This window comes from Simochromis diagramma, unplaced genomic scaffold (assembly GCF_900408965.1).
Source record: "Simochromis diagramma unplaced genomic scaffold, fSimDia1.1 OVJJ01000577.1, whole genome shotgun sequence".
Classification (NCBI taxonomy): Eukaryota; Metazoa; Chordata; class Actinopteri; order Cichliformes; family Cichlidae; genus Simochromis; species Simochromis diagramma.
The window spans coordinates 52,221-69,952 of NW_024387339.1; the positions used below are offsets into that span (position 1 = coordinate 52,221).

Here is a 17,732-nt window from a genome sequence, read left to right on the forward strand (position 1 = left end):
TTTCCACTTCGTCCATGTAAAGGTTGGCTACAATAGGTGACACGGGGGAGCCCATGGCACAGCCATGTTTTTGTCTGTAAAAGCCTTCGTTGTATTTGAAATATGTAGTGGTGAGGCAGAGGTCTAACAGTGTGCAAATCTGATCCGGTGTGAAGTTGGTCCTGTCCTCCAAGGAGCTGTCTTCTTGTAGTCGTTTTTTGACAGTCTCCACGGCCTTTGTGGTGGGTATGCAAGTGAAGAGAGAGACTACATCAAAGGACACCATGGTTTCATCTGGATCCAGGGTAAGTTTCTGGACCTTGTCGGTGAAGTCGGTGGAGTTCTTGATGTGGTGTGGGGTGTTCCCCACGAGAGGAGCAAGGATGGTAGCAAGGTGTTTAGCAATGTTAGAAGTGGCTGAGTTTATGCTACTGACTATGGGTCTGAGTGGGACAGCTTCCTTGTGGATTTTAGGAAGTTCGTAAATGCAGGGTATGGCATCCCCTGGGTAAAGGCGGTGATATGTAAGGCGGTCAATAATTTTGTCCTTTTCAAAAGTCTTGAAGGCAAGCTATAACTTTCTTTTTGTAGCTGCTTGTGGGGTCTCGCTTTAAGGCTTCGTAGGTATTGTTGTCACTGAGGAGAGTAGTGATCTTTGTATGGTAATCTGTAGTGTTTAGGACCACGGTGCATCTTCCCTTATCAGCTGGTAAAACAGTGATGTTGTGGTCTTTGCTCAGGGAAGCAACGGCCTTCTTTTCCTGTATTGTGAGGTTGGATGGAGGGACTTTGGCACAGGAGAGCGTGGCTGAGACTTTCATCCTGATTTGCTCTGCTTCTGTCTGTGATAATTTATTAATCCGTATGGCAGATTCTGTGGCTGTGATGAGGTCCACTATGGGCAACAGTTGTGGAGAAATGGCAAAATTGAGTCCTTTGGCTAATACTCTCTTTTCAGGTTCAGTGAGAATCCTGTCTGAAAAGTTCTTAACCCATTTCTCCTGACTGACTTCAGGTGTGTTTCCTTCTCTGGGTTGTGTAGGTTCAGGATGAGGAGTGTGTGTTTTTGAAAGCAAGGTGTGAAATTTCCTGCGTTGTCTTTCTTTTCCTTTAGAGTGTTGGGCCCGCTGAGCCTTGTCCACAAACTTGTAAACCTCTTCTAAGATTGTAGAGAGTAGAAGGGTTTCTAGTTCCTGCAGGGTCTGGCTGATCTTGATCTGGAGGGCATCTATAGTGAAATGGACCTGTCTTATCCTTTCACTTAAAAGGTGATTTTGTGCTCTCTGTAGAATCAAGTCTGCTCTGTATCCCCTGACAGTGGATCCAAGGTGCAGGCTCTTAGGAACAACTCTGCTTTGTCTACATCTTAGGTTGAAACGGAGATGGTTCCTATAATCTGCTAGTTTCCTTGATTCCCTTTCATACTCCTGCACCAGTTGAAGGGTGTTCCTCCCAAAATGTATGGCAATATGTCTGTGAAGGTTCTCAGTCATCCAGGTCCTCATAGTCAAAGGAGCTTGCAAAGAAAAGCGTCTGGACTTCTTTAAGTTACTTGAAGACGTTTCACCTCTCATCCGAGAAGCTTCTTCAGTTCTAAGGTCAAATGGTGGAGAGTCCCAGATATAAACCTAGTGGGAGTAACCCCCCACAGAGGGACAAAAGGACCCCCTGATGATCCTCTAATCGCCTGAGCCAAGGTGTGAAACTGGGTGTGGGTCCCGATCAGCCAGAGTTTCAGGTGAGTTCATTGTGAAACCTGGCCCCACCTTATCATGCGAATTCCTGAGATCAGATGGCCCAGGATGTGAGTGGGCGTTAAGGCGTCTGGGAAGGGATCTCAAAACTGGATTATAGATGGCAGAGAGTTGGTGTCGTAAACCACCGCCTCTGTTCAAAGATGGTCGCTCACAGTGAACATAGATGGCTTCTTTCACTCCTCTTTCAAACCATCTGTCCTCTCTGTCCAAAATGTGAACATTGGCATCCTCGAAAGAGTGTCCTGTATCCTTAAGATGCAGATGGACTGCTGAGTCTTGTCTTGTGGAGGTAAGTTTAGCAGTCTCACAAATCGTCGTCATAAATACACATTCGTTAACAGTTTATTAATAGGACCTTTAAGCTCAACGGTAATTAATTAGTAGTGGAAATAATCTCTGGTAGCATTACAGAAATGTAGCAGTGACAATAATATTGTATGTTGTAATCGTACTAGGCAATTAGTGATACAAAAATCTGTCATATATCCTGTGAATAAAAGTATATGTTTTTGTCTATGTACCATGGTAATAACAGAAGCGAAACACAATATTGTGTCAGGACATTTCACTATTTATGCCAAGCTGAATATTTACTGTACATTCTGTCCTCACAAACCCGTTTTTCAGCACTGACTGTTTCAGGTAAATCACTCCATGTGCCTCAGCCAGAAGCCTCTTCAGCCCTGGGTTATTCTGCAATCTAATGGGGATGTTGAAAGTGCACATTGCACATGCATGGCAGTTGTGGCAGAGAAGTGTGTAAATGTGGCGGCTCTCCTTTACATAGTTGACACAACTGTGCATCTATGAGGGAATATCACGGCAACAGATGTCCAAGCTTACTGGATAATGCCCTCCAACATCAAGACAGTGCAAGGAGTACCTGGACACACAATTGACTACACCACCAGTGCAGCAAGAAAAAGGGCACTCGACCAATCCTTCAGTGCTGGACAAAGTGACTGTTCTCCAAATCCCAAAATCCGGACTCGCACTGGTGGCCGTTCGCTGCAAGTGCGTACACTGGCCGATTTAAAGCCTCTCACAGATCTCATGCATGAAAACCGGTCAGGCCTATGTGCCGTTATGGAGGACTTCTCCCACCTATATGCTGACTCTGTCCAGCCTCGTGTCCTCCCCAAATCACTGCTACGTATCTATGACCCACAGATGAAGGGCGGTCAGCTATCTGTCCTTCTGCAGCACTGCGATCGTCTGAAGCACTGTGTTGTTGTCTCAAAGGCAGAGGCACTGGAAGAGAAAACCAGGGAGCAGCACAAATGTGACCTTTGGCACACAGCACGAGCAGGAAGAATCACTGCGTCAAACATACATGCAGTTGTGTCCACCTCCATTGCCACTCCTGCATTGTCAATTGTTAAGAAAGTGTGCTACCCACAAAAACTGTCACATCAGCTCTCCGACCACGAACCGTAACAATTCAAGTGGGGAAGAGACAGTGAAAACACAGCACGAGAGTGGTACACCTCACAGGGAAAGGTGCGGCATAGAGAACTTAAAGTGGATAAGTGTGGTTTCATAATCAACCCCTCATTCCCAGAATTGGGTGCCACCCCTGATGCGCTCGTAAAATGTGAATGTTGTGGTAAAGGATTTGTGGAAATTAAGTGCCCGTATAAACACCGCAACAACAACCTCCTGCAGGCCTGTGAAGATGACAGGATCAGCCGCACCAGTGGATCCAGTGTGATGCCACTAATAGACACGGAATTAATACCTGAATTAAGAGGTCACACCACATATTTTCGACAGACATTTCAGTAATGACTACACATACTTTATGATTGTTTTGGTTTTTTTCTGTAGTTGGGTGGCGCTGTCATTTGGTGTTCGCTCTCTCTGCAGTTGAGTGTCACTTCCTGTTTCTTGTTCCAACACACAGTGGTGTTTCTGTGTAGCTTATCTGCATAGCAATTTAATGAAAAAGTTGTAGATATCTTCTTATGTCATAGTGTAATCTATGACATAAGAAGATATCTAGAGTGTGCCTCTGTGTACCCACACGCTAATTTATAACCAAAGTATTATCTCACCGTGTCTTTACTGTCTCACTAGCTTAGTTTAGCTCTTCCACAGCATGTCTTTTATCCTGTCTTCCTTGTCTCACCCCAACCGGGCGCAGCAGATGGCCCCGCCCCTCCCTGAGCCTGGTTTTGCCGGAGGTTTCTTCCTGTTAAAAGGGAGTTTTTCCTTCCCACTGTCGCCAAAGTGCTTGCTCATAGGGGGTCATATGATTGTTGGGTTTTTTTTCTGTATCTATGAAGCACCTTGAGGCGACTTTTGTTGTGATTTGGCGCAATATAAATAAAATAAAATTGAATTGAATTTAGCTAATCTCGTAGCCGACTCGCTAGCCGTATGACCTATTCCCCAGTCCCCCGGTGTTTGGTTGTTGCTGGGGCGGTGGCGTGCGAGGCTGTGTAGCTGTCGCGCTAGCTTCCGCTTCTTCGTCAGACATCTTATTGTTGTAGAGCAACTCAAACTGGTACTTTCAAAATCCCCGCGAACTATTTCTTTCTTTAGCTGCCGCTTCACCTGACGTTCACTTCCTGTTAAACCTTTCACAATAAAACTGATTACGCCACACGACTAGCTATACTAATGTAACCAGTTAACATTCTCAATAAGCTAACTAGCCAGACTAATCATTTTGATATTATGAAGTTGCCTGTCAAGATATCCTTATGCTTTGCTTATGATATCCTGTCAGGATTTCATAAACCCATAACTTCACGCCACATGGCTCCACCTTGTGGAATAACAGGACCATTACAATTAATAGGAAGTCATTATTCATTAAAGAGTTGTATGGAAAAAAAACCCCTATCATCTTTATAACAGATTTACTTTACTGTCCAGTTTAATATTCAGTGTTCCCGTAGAGAATATGACAACGTTTTTAATGCAATCCCTTTATCTCTGTTGAGTGTGATACAAAATCATTTATATCACTCTAAAGGACAAACCAGTTTACCCTCTTTACAGTTGAAACAGATTTATTTAACTAAAGTGTGGTTATAAAAATCATAAATAAAATGTTTGAAAATATATTATTTTACAATTTTAACAATAACACAATATAAAAAGGGAGTAATATTACAATAACAAACAAATAAACACGTTTTTGAAATGACCTATCCCCCCCCCCAAAGTTAAAGAAATGTCATTTAAAATAATCAATGGATATTACCCAGCAGCAGAAAGGCTTAAAGAAAGGTTTGGGTTTGAGGTGGACTCATTTTGTTTACAAGAAGAAGAAAGTATTGACCAGGTGTTTTTTTTCCTGTTCAGTAATGACTAGCTTCCTGCAGGATTTGGTAAACTGGATGAGCATAAGAATAGATGGGATGACCCCACTGACTCTAAGGAACTTGTCATGCTTTACAATGTTCTAATAATTATGGGCAAATAGCACATCCATAAGTGTAAATGGCTTGAGGAACCATCTTTTTCCTCATCTTTAGAACTACTGAATGCTTCATGTAAAGATGCTGCTTTGTTATGTGAAAATGTGACCCAGTTTCTATCCTTTTATGAATGTGTTTCGTTTTTTTGTACCAAGCAAGCCTCATGTATGTTAAAGTGTTGCCAGAAAAGAAAATGAAAAAAGGCATTAGAATGGCCTTCACATATTTATATTGTAAATGTTTTTTTTTTCTCCAGATGTTATTGCACCAATGTTATCTCCCATTGAGAGTCTTTACATTTGTGCAAAGACTACATTTAAAAAATAAATAAATAACAAAAAAATAAATAAAAAAAACTAGCCAGACTAACCTGGCTTCATGCTAGCTTCCATCTATCCATACAGACAATTTCTTTAACTTATCCAATCCCAGCTACCACAGGGCGTTCCTGTTGATCAGTCTTCCACTCCTCACTTTACTCACTCAATCGCTGTTTTCATGCAGCTACTATTCTTGCTGTCCTGGAGAAACTCTTAGGAATCTTAAACACTTTCACTTAGGAGAGTAGGTGTAACAGGTCATCCTTGTGCTCATTCCAAACGTGTTCCTATCCAACAAAGGCTTCATTTTAAATTACTTGATCTCAACAAGTAAGAAAATTTGTCTTCTCAACATAGACATGGGTCAGAAATTGTAATTTCAGTCTTTTTTTCCAGAGAAATGCTCCTTCACCTATAGATGTTTTGAGCTCCATCAAAATAGTGATTTTTAAGCAATCTCATGTTATCTTCCTGTGTTGTCTCTCGCCACATGTAGGAGCGCTACTTTTGGAAACACTCATGTTTAAAAACAAGGAGGAACCTTTGCTTGTTATTAGTCTCCACCAGATGGCGCTGATAGAACGTCATCAGTTGTGGTCAATACAGAAATAAATTAAATCGTGAACAAATATATAAACAAATAAAACAATAAAACGTATCACAAAGTAGTTTAAGCTTCAAGTGTTTTAGCCGACTAAAAAAAGCAAAGTAAACTTTTACAAATTTATCAGTTGCTTCTCAACATGTCAGCAGGTCTGTGTTCAGGACTGAAAAGTGAATAAATAAAGATTTGTTTTTAATTAACTACCCATCCATCCATCTTTATCCGCTTTATCCGAGGCCGGGTCGCGGGGGCAGCAGCCTAAGCAAAGAGGCCCAGACCTCCCTCTCCCCAGCCACCTCCTCCAGCTTATCCGGGGGAACACCAAGGCGTTCCCAGGCCAGCCGACAGATATAATCTCTCCAGCGTGTCCTGGGTCTGCCCCGGGGCCTCCTCCCGGTGGGACATGCCCGGAACACCTCACCCAGGAGGCGCCCAGGGGGCATCCTTGTCAGATGCCCCAACCACCTCAGCTGGCTCCTTTCGACGTGGAGCAGCAGCGGCTCTACTCTGAGCCCCTCCCGGATGGCCGAACTTCTCACCCTATCTCTAAGGGAGAGGCCAGCCACCCTTCGGAGGAAGCTCATTTCTGCCGCTTGTATCCGCGTTCTCGTTCTTTCGGTCACTACCCACAGCTCGTGGCCATAGGTGAGGGTAGGGACGTAGATCGACTGGTAAATTGAGAGCTTCACTTTTTCACTTTCACTTCACTTCAAAATTATGAACAGAACCGGAGACAAAGGACAGCCCTGGCGGAGCCCATCACCCACCGGGAACGAGCCCGACTTATTGCCGGCAATGCGAACCAAGCTCTTACAACGGTTGTATAGGGATCGAATGGCCCGTAGCAATGGGCCAGACACCCCATACTCCTGCAACACCTCCCACAGGACACCCTGAGGGACACGGTCGAATGCCTTCTCCACAAAACACATGTAGACTGGTTGGGCAAACTCCCATGCACCCTCAAGTATCCTCGAGAGGATAAAGAGCTGGTCCAGTGTTCCGCGACCAGGACGAAAACCGCATTGTTCCTCCTGTATCCGAGGTTCGACTAGCGGACGAACTCTCCTTTCCAGCACCCTGGCATAGACTTTCCCAGGGAGGCTGAGGAGTGTGATCCCCCTGTAGTTGGAACACACCCTCCGGTCCCCCTTCTTAAAGATGGGGACCACCACCCCGGTCTGCCAGTCCACAGGTACTGCCCCTGATCTCCACGCAACATTGCAGAGGCGTGTCAACCAGGACAGCCCTACAACATCCAGAGCCTTTAAGATGATGGGTAGTAATTAACTACCCATCATCTTAAATAAATAAAATAAAGTTTTTCTCTTAAATAAAACTGCATAGGGGATATAAGCTGTTACTGTTTATTTGCTATGCTTACAGCTGCACTGACAACAGTCTAAATGTTCTACTTTACTTGGTAAGTCAAGTAATTTCTAACATTTAATGATTTACTTAAAATAAATGTCAGAGTGGAAATAAAATGTTGGAACCATTGTCTCCACCTTGTGAGTAAAGTACATTTCAGTCCTGCTCCATCTAAACGCTTTTAAAGAACCAATTATTATAAAGTTGGACCCTCATCAGACATCTCTGCAGCTTTGTTCATAAAAACTGTGGAAATATTTCTGTAGGATATACAGTATAGTTTTATTTTTACCGTTAAACAGCATAAGTTACAGTGTATAAACACACAGATCAGGTGTGACACTGCAAAGCTGATCAAAGGTTATGTTTGATTGCTGCCTGGTTATGTTACACACTGAGGAGCAGACCAGTGAGAATCAGTGACTCCATCAAAATGAACTGCTTTTCTCTAATATGCAGTTTAATAGAGCTGAGGCTAAATGTCAATGTTGGTCTGAAAATGGAAGCAAATATTTAAAATGCAAAATAAATTCATGCTTAAAAAAAAAAAAAAAAAAAAAATAATCTGGTTATAGTTGTTTCAGGAAAACAGCTTCAGCACAACAAGAGTGTTCACAAACCAACAGAAGAAAATAAACTCATTTACTTCACTTCAGAGACAGACTGTGATACTCAAAGAAACAAATTCAAAGGTAGAATCTGTTTTGATTTGCTGAAACACTGAGAACGAAATCTAAATAAACTAAAACCTGATTATGAAACATCAGAAGATCCAGAAACAGTCCAAAATATAAGATCCAGCAGCAGCTGATTAAAGTTAAAGATGACAAAGGAACATTTTTAATCCAATCAGGTGTAGCTACACTGATATTTGACTGAAATGAATATGCTGCTTTCTTTGTTTAAACAGGTTTAACCCGCTGATGTGATTCAGTTTCAGAACTTTAGAATTAATATCTTTGAATTTACTATAAAATGTGGTTTGACTTAAAATGCTGATAATCAGGATAACTGACATGTTTTCTTTGTAAAGTCGGGGATTGTTGATGTGATACAAGTTCACAAGCAGCCGGTGTGTTTGAGGCACGGAACAAAAAAAGCAGCCACGCGAGAAACAAACTACAGTTTAAAAAGCGAGCAGTTTATTTAGGCTGATGAAAAACAGAAAAGCAAGGAGAGTCGAAACAAGTTGAAAGTAAACTGGGAAACAACAAGAGAGTAGAAGATGAAACTATGAAGTAAACCAAACACGGATCTGAACAGTAAGAGCAAAAACTCTGTGACGTGGAAACAAACAGACGTAAGAGACAGAGGGCTTAAACACACAAGAGGGTAACGAGGGAAGTGGAAACACCTGGGGAGACACAGCTGACACAAATGAACATGATGGTGCCACAGGGCAAAAGTAAAACTAAGCTCACTGAACATAGAAACACAAGACTTTCACAATAAAACAGGAAACATGGGGAGACGTAGACGTGACAAGCTTGACAACATGAAACACGCAGACAAGAAACACATGACAGATTGACACAGAAGACAAGAAACGACGTTTAAACCAGGAATCATACAAGAAACAAAACTAGAATGAAACTCAACTAAATCCTAACTAATAATAGCAACACAAGAACTGAGCATATTTTCACATAATATGAAATGAAAAATACAAAGCGAACTCAAAATGCTGGGTCACAGAGCCCTGACGATGGAAAAGCTGCTGTGGTTTTATCACGAGTCTCATAAAATACTGAAACAAAGTAAAAACCAAATAATGGAATCAGAAAGTTTGATTAATGATTTCCCTTCACAACAAACCAGCTCAGTTGCTGCTGTCCCATCATATCATCTCTCACACACACACACACACACACACACACACACACACACACACACACACACACACACACACTTAAAATAATCACTTTACTGTGAAATCTCAGTGTGACAGACTTTGGAATCAGAGGTTTTGCGTTTCCAGTATAAACTATGGGAAGAGTTTCTCAGTGAAAGTGTCTCTGTGAGTGTAGAGTCATGTCCTCAGAGGTCACGGAAGGACACCTCCACCTGTCACAGCTGGACTCTGGTCCTCTGGAGACTCTTCTTCACCGTCACAGTCTGACCATCATCATCATCAATTTATTCTCCACTCTGATGGAGTAAACACCAGTATCCATATTATGATGAAACAGGATATTCTCCTGTCCTGTCAGCTTGTGTCTCCATGTCCCACACTGCTCAGATCAAAGTTACACTGAGCCTAGTTTTAGCCTCAGACCGTCCTGGCTGATCTTAACATTTGCTAATGTTAGCCTCTGATTTGGGCTGCTAACATAAAGACTTTTAGCTAGCTGAGCAGCAGAGACTAGTTTGCTGTTTAACAGACTACAGTCGTAATTTTATTTAAAGCTGAGCATATTTATCATTATGTCTATTTTGTAGCACATGTAAATGTAAAAAATGTAATTTATGAAATGGTGAGCATCTCATTTCTAGTAAGTGTGATGTTTTGTGACCCCATTGAGCTAATATGATTAAACGACAACTACATCTTGATTAAAGTATAATATAAGTGCAGTGCTTGTGTGCAGGGGTGTTATGCTGCTGACACATTATAAACTGTTATGTCTATATCAAGCTTTTAGTCTAATAATAAGAGATATTTGTGTCTTTCTTAAAAAATCAGATCCACAGTTGTCTGTCATGGTCCTGGATCTTTGACCCAGTGTTTTGGGTTCTGAATTATTAATAGTCTTTGATTTCATTATTATTTATCCTTTCTGGCCTCTTGGTTTCTGTCTCAGTGCTCCTCCTGTGTTCCATGTTTGAAGCCCTTAAGCCCTTTGTCTTCCTCTGTTTGTTGCTGGTTGCTTTCACTGACTGCATAGATTAAGTATTCAGAAGTCATTCGTCATTTCAAATGACCAGCAGATGAACTCTCAGGTTGATAATAAATGTATTGTCTGTATAAGAAAAAGCATCATGTAAACAAATGATAGCCTAACAGTAACCGTTAAGCTTATTGTAGCTGTTAGCTAAAAACACTAATTTAGCATAGTTAGCCCTGGGTTCAGCTTTGCAAACATGATCGACTGTTTCCAAAGTCGCGTTTTGTACACTCTCAGAGCCCTGTATGCTTGCAGAGACCACTACAGTAGGGAAACATGCAAATGAATATCCAAACCATTGTAATTTAGGTTTATTTATGTCTTACAGCATCCCAACTCTGTAGCTAACTTAATAACTTTAGCTAAAGTGAATAGTTAGTCTAATTCATTAGTGCAGCATTACTGGATCACCCCTGTTTGAAATGATATGATATACGACTGTCAGTGAAACAGCAAACTTTGTGAAAAAAACCCAACACTTCACATTCTCTAAACATTTGGCCACAGCTGTAGATGACACTATCAGTGCTCGTTCACTCTTGTCAATAATTACATTTCTGGGGAGGATCCAAGATGGCAGAGTGACTAGCAACCTTACTGCAGGGGTCCAAATGTTTTTGGTTTTCTTTTGTCCTGAAACTGTGAAATTATAAAAAGCAATAACCGTTTTTTGTGCACGTCAACCAACTACGGAAGAACTAACAGGACACCAACTCTACCATAATTATTCCATATTTGTTTTTGATAACTGTCCTGTGAGTACGTGCATCCGCTTCAAGGAAGGTTTCTCTGAAAAGATCTCCAAGGAGACCCATTTGGCAGAGGCAGACTCAAAGTTGTGTAAAACACAGTGGGGTGAATCTGTTTTCTTTAGTAATGGTACGTCTCAGCTGGAGTGAGGATTTTATTTAATAGGTTTCCAGGAAATGTCATAGACTGTGAAAGTGATTCTGATGGTCACTGGCTGATGGTAGTGTCAGAGATTAATGGTTCTAACTACATTTTGTTGTGCGTGTATGGTTATACTAATAGAGCTCAGAACAAGAAACTTCTGTGAAAACGGGAGCAATGGAAGATAAGCTAATTTGGTTGACAAGGTTATTGTGGGAGGGGACTGTAGCTCCCGATCCCGCTTTAGACCGTTTTCCATCTAGGACTTCATGTCTCAGTTTTGATGAAAGTATTCTTAATTTGGTCAACACAGTCAGTCTGTGTGATTATTGGAGGCTGAATAATCCTTTTGTGTCTCTGTATACTTGGTTTCATTCATCTAACAATGGTTCCAGAATTGATTGCTGGTTAATCTCTGACAGTTTGATCAACGACATCTCCAAGTGGGAAATCTTAGCTTCCTCTCTAACTGATCACTGTTTGATTTCCTGGTCCATCTCATTAACCAAGGTGGAACATCCTTATTTGGAAATTTAACAACAGCCTTCTGTATAATGACAACTTCTGCCTTGAAGTGAGAAATCTAATGGCCCAAATCGACAAATTAGATGTCACATGTGAGCAAATGGGAATGGTTTAAATTCCAAGTTAAACAGATGGCAATTCAAATGAGCAAATCCACTGCTAAAGAGAAAGGACAGGAGCAACAAACCATTGAGAGGATTAACAGGTTATGCTGCAAACAGGATTTATCACTGGACAAACAAATACATCTAAACAAGTTTCAAACTCAAGTGGGCAAACTGTTCTTAGAGAAAGCTAATGGCGCCTATGTTCGTTCAAGAGCCTGATGGGTTGAAGAGGGTGAGAAAAACTCTTCCTGCTTCTTTAATTTAGAGAAACACAGACAAGCAAAAACGAATATTCAATCACTGAATATCAAAGGGGTCTGACTGAGGACCGAGACAAAGTGAATGAGGAAATAGTTCAATTTTACAGTAACATTTACAAGTCAAACTATTCAGCAGAGAATGTGTTTCTGGAAAGTCTTAGAGCCGGGGTGTCGAATTCAAGGCCTCAAGGGCCGTGTCCTGCAGGTTTTAGATCTCACCCTGGGTCAACACACCTGACTCACATGATTAGTTCATTACCAGGCCTCTGGAGAACTTCAAGACATGTTGAGGAGATAATTTAGCCATTTAAATCAGCTGTGTTGGATCAAGGACACATTTAAACCTGCAGGACCCCGGCCCTCGAGGCCCGGAGTTTGACGCCTGTGTCTTAGAGGTTTTATTGGAACATTGGACAAAGGTGTGAAGGATTGTATGGAGGGTAAACTTGTAATTTAACAAATGCCCAGGGGTAAATCACCAGGAATTGATGGGCTAACGGTGTATTTACTATTTACATACTTAGAATGTATCTCATCAGCGAAACAAGGTCTCATCACTTTAATCCCAAAACCCAACAAAGACAAACTTCTTTTGGATATTTGGAGACCCATAACCCTTCTGTGCAATGATTATAAATTATTGGCTCACGTTTATGCGAACCGTTTAAATGAATGTTTAACACACTTAGATGACGAGTGTCAGTCGGCTTTTATAAAAAGAAGAGACACACACAGTGACATTAGATTGATTTTTACGAATGTGAATTTTTATCTAGACCCCCCTCCCCCCCTTATATCCTTGCTGTTATTTTTGTTGTAATTTTATCCTGTACGAGAGTTCATTTTGTATTGTATTGTATTCTTGATGGTAATGGTTAATTGCTAATAACAATAATAAAAAAAAAAAATCCATTTCTAGACTAGTGCAGTTGCAGGTAAACTATATCTAATATTCTATCTAAATGACTGCTTTGTCTTTGAAAAGGTGAAGAGCCTGAGGCCGGTGACGGGCCAGTTCTACTCTAAGTACATCCTTACGGTGGCTCACAGGACAAGGCCACACTCCTGTCCTGCCAGAAGAGAAACTTCAGTCTTCATGCAGTTCAACCACACCTGTCATATTGTGTTCATGCTGTCTGGAGTAAACAAAGAACTAAAGAAGACACGTGTTACTTCATCTTTTATCTTTATTATTCTTATTTTACATGTTTCATTGTTAGGCATTAGGTTTATTTGTAGTAGTCCTTGCCAACTTCTCTCCCTCCTCCATGTTACTGTGTCAGCATCTATTTAGGATTGGGAGTGCAACAGAAAGTAAGGAAATCCAAAGTACCATTAAAACCAAGAGAGGATCTTATATAGCAGAAGAAGGGATTATTAAAAAGAATTCAAAAGAAATGATGCTATACATGATTTAGGAACCCTAGAGAGCACTTTGCAAAATAACACATTTTGCACACTTAATTTCACCCTCTGATGGGCCAAGCCACGACTGTCAGGGATGGTGATGTAGGCACAGAGCATGTAAGAGTGTGGTCAAATGAATGTCTCCAAAACTAGATGAAGGCACAAGGAGATCAATGCAAGGCGTGGAGATTCACCAGCTTCAGTCTTCAGTGGACATTTCATTTCTGGCACAAATATACCTGTAAAAGTTTTTAGATTTAGGAGGTTTTTGGTGACAAAACAAAGATATACAATTTCAATTTGATAATATTTAAAATATAATGAAATAAAACAAGCTACAATGCTGGCAATATGCTTGTTTGTTGTGCAGCAGTGTCCAGTATGTTGGCTGATATACTTTTTTGCATTTGAAAATAAAAGTTGGATTTTAACTCCATTACAGGAAGTGATGTTAATTCTTTTTGAATCATACTTAATGTTTATATTAAGTGTTGTACGAGAAATATAAGAAACATAATGTGATTGAGTTGCATTTCTTTTTTTTTTTTTTATTTAGTAGCACCTGATGTTTAGCAGGTAAACAGTTAGTATTGTGCACTGAGAAAAACCTGCCCCTCTCTTCTTTTGAATATACACTGCTCCGAAAAAATAAAGGGAACACTATAACAACACAACGTAACTATGAGTCAATCACACTTCTGTGAAATCAAACTGTCCACTTAGGAAGCAACACTGGCTGACAGTTTCACCTGCTGTTGTGCAAATTGAATCGACAACAGGTGGAAATTAGCGAGACATCTCCAATAATAAAGGAGTGGTTCAGCAGGTGTTCACCACAGATCACTTCCCAGGATCTGTGCCACTGGTTCCCAATCTTTTTTTTGCTGGGCCCCCCTTCGTTTTACAAGAAAATCTCCTCCCACAATCCTATCCTTCAGCCAACCATTTATTGCTTTCAACCCCCTTTGCAGTTTATTTCACACCTCAAACCTTTTTTAAACAATTAAATAAATAAAAGTAAACTGTAATCAATTAGAGGGAGCAATAAAGTAATCTAACTCTTTTACACTCCATCCACACCTACACGGGTATTTTAGAAAACGCAGCTTTTCTATGCATTTGGGCCTTTCATCCACACGTAAACGGCGTTTTGGGTCGCTGTTCTTGACTTTTCATAAATACCCGTAAACATGTGGACGTAGCCTTAAATAACAGAAAAACAAACCATCTTTATGGCGTCATTATTTTACGTGTAGTTGGGGTTTTTTCTCCTGTGTAATAATATTCAACATTAAAAAGAAAAATCTGTCTGTGCAAAGCGGGTTTAAAACCACAAACAGCTGTGGGATGCTGTTTGTCCGTGATTTGGTAGGAGGAACAAACTGCGGCAGGATCAGCCTGATGTTATTTGTATCCCACTGTAACTTTACTGTATAAAGAGCAAACATCTCCAAAATTTCATGAGTAGTTAGTTTTGTGTGTGTGAACTAAAACTCAAGAATGTAGGATACTGTTTGTCCGTGATTTGAACAGCCCAGCACTGCTACCGACGCAGGGGAAACTAATTCTGTCGGGGAGACCTACCTCGGCACTTGTGCAGGTGAAGCCAAAGGGAAGATTTGCTTCATCATATTTTCTAGTCTTTGACTTGGAGGGAAGTTGGATTGGAAACATATTTGGCGATGTTTCTTTTTCTGCTTTGCGTTTGTGTGGGAGCCCCGTCAAAAACCTGTCCATGATGCTAGCAGTGTCCGTTTCCCCTCTCTGCTCCTCGTCTCTCGTCTCATGTCTCCAGAACTCTTAAAGTTTAGGTTCAAGTTTTGGTTTGTTTTTGCAGGTTTATTGTTTATGGAGCTTTGTCCTGTAACTGCAATAAAAAAGCAACTTCTTTGAGTTTACTTCTCCGTCTGAGTGTCCTGCAGTGCTTGCCTGCCACAGCCACTTTAATGGCTGCAAATATTTTATTCTGTCTTCAAATGTTGTTGGTGCATAGGATCCTTCGACGGCCGGGTAGGATGAAACTGAGCAGCTGTGAAATTGGACAGCCTTGTAGCTTCAAGTCTGCCCTTACTTCCGTTTTTGTCCGCTCACTAACGCCAAAGCGCAAAAACTGAAAAATGGACTGAGAAATGTTGCTCCGTGTGTTGTGTGCTGTTTTAATTTCAGAGAAGATACTAAACCGGATCAACATGTTTGGTACGTTAAGCTCATCAGAGCCAGTCATATGCAGGTAAAATAATCTACCCTAAACTACACACATTTAGGAATTACTAATTTAACGGATAATGTCACTGACTGAATGATTGCTGGTCATTCGTACACATTCACCATATTATATAAAATAAACTAAAGGTCCTTGAAACTGAGAGGAGAACATGTTCTATTTATTTCTTATCATTCATTGGATCCTGTAACATATTTGTGTGCATAGAACAGCAGTAAAAATGCTGAAGCTGAAACAGGTAACACAACAAGCTTAGTTACACAGATGAAGTGTGTAAAATATAAGTCACAGCGCATTAGTGTATTTTACATAAGCCTAAAAATCAGAATAATGCTTGGATCCCTTAAAATAAATGAAATCATGCTCTTCCACTGTTTATGTTGTTCTCCACCTTTTTCCTTAAGCAGACGAGACCCTGATACTGCAGGATTAACCTGAGTGTCCCAGTCCTGGACCATTTTTTTTTTTTTTTTTTTCCCCAACCCGGAGGATCCCAGGCCTTCATCTGCCTCAGTACAGCCAGAGACTTCCTGTAAGCTCCTGAAGCTTTTTACAGCTACTTAGTTTTAATATTACTCTTGTTATTCCTTCTGGGTCACAAAATAAACATTAAACATATTTTCAGGCGAGAATGTAGCTGTGTAAACTTCAAATATCTGCTCAGTTTATCAAGACACCACATATTTTCAAAAGCGCTCCGACGTTTTCGGAGACGTCTGTTACCCACTAGCTCGATAGCTAGCTGGGAGGTCAAGGCTCACTAGAGCCGTGAGAACACTGGAATCCCGGCAAATCGTTTTCAAACCCACCGCTGTCTTTCGCTACTCAGGTTAAACATGATATATGAGTCACTTAGATAACTTAAAAATGTTATTGTTTGGCTTTTTTCAGTGTTTTATTTGTTCCTGAGTAAATCGGTTTGGCTGAGATTAAAGTTATAGTTTTCACACAGCTGAATAAACGTCAAGCAGACAGCTGATTATGAGAAGTGTGAGATGCTCGAGGATTTACTCCAGTGTCCTGTTATATTTTAGATAGCAAGGAGTTTATTAAACTCCACCGAAACAATCTGCAAATTTCATTAAAATTTAATAAACTATCATGTCTTTATTTTTAGTTAGCACATACCTGAAACACTTAAAGCTGTAAGCTAATGATAGTTATATAAGAGCAGATGCTGCTGGTGCAATAAGCTGTATGTTTTACGTCCAATGGATGATGTTCTGATTAGTCGACTGTCAAAATAATAGTTTGTGGCAGCCCTAGTGCAGGAACAGGTCACTCAGCTTAATTCTGTGTGTCTGGTGACTCCATGTTTATGTTTTGTGTTTGTTAATGTTTTTGAGTTTTCTGGGTTTTTTAAAATTATTTTTCTTTTTTGTCATGTTTATGTTTGTCATTTTACTTTGGCGGTCCCTTGTGTCAGGTCTGTGTCTCTGGCCTTGTCTCCCCTTAGTCTTGTCATGTGTGATCAGTGCCAGCTGTGCTCTCCGCCTGTGTCCCATCCCCTCGTTATCCCTCAGTGTTTTTGAGCGCTGTGTTTCTCTCTGTCAGTGTCGTGTCGTCCCCTCGTGCTGTCTGTTTCCCTTCTCTGCTCCTCGTTCCCAGAATTCTTAAAGTTTAGTTTCAAGTTTTGGTTTGTTTTTGCAAGTTAATTGTTTATGGAGCTTTGTCCTGTAACTGAGTAAAGCAGCCTCTTTGAGTTTACTGAGTGTCCTGAACCATATGAAAAACAAATAGAAAAAACTTATAGAAGATTTGCATCAGATGTGGCCTACTAAATGCAGTGAATCATATAAGGCTTATGATTTACTCATGGAAGTGGCCACTTTCATATATTGTTTTAGGAAGTATCCAAAACATACAAGTTTCATTTATGTAATTTTTCAAGGGATCTTATATCTGTTTTCACTCCTGTATGCTTTGCATACAAGTTTCACACAAGACGGATACAAACTTTATAAGATTTATATA

General features: G+C 40.7%; 1 long non-coding RNA gene across 1 annotated transcript; it reads left to right on the forward strand.

Annotated features, from left to right (window-relative positions):
• The first annotated feature begins 12,133 nt into the window (after positions 1 to 12,133).
• Positions 12,134 to 16,945, forward strand: LOC120718218. Its single transcript, XR_005692418.1, has 3 exons — positions 12,134 to 12,500; positions 16,687 to 16,692; positions 16,933 to 16,945. It is a non-coding gene; the product is annotated as an uncharacterized LOC120718218 (long non-coding RNA).
• The last annotated feature ends 787 nt before the right edge of the window (positions 16,946 to 17,732 follow it).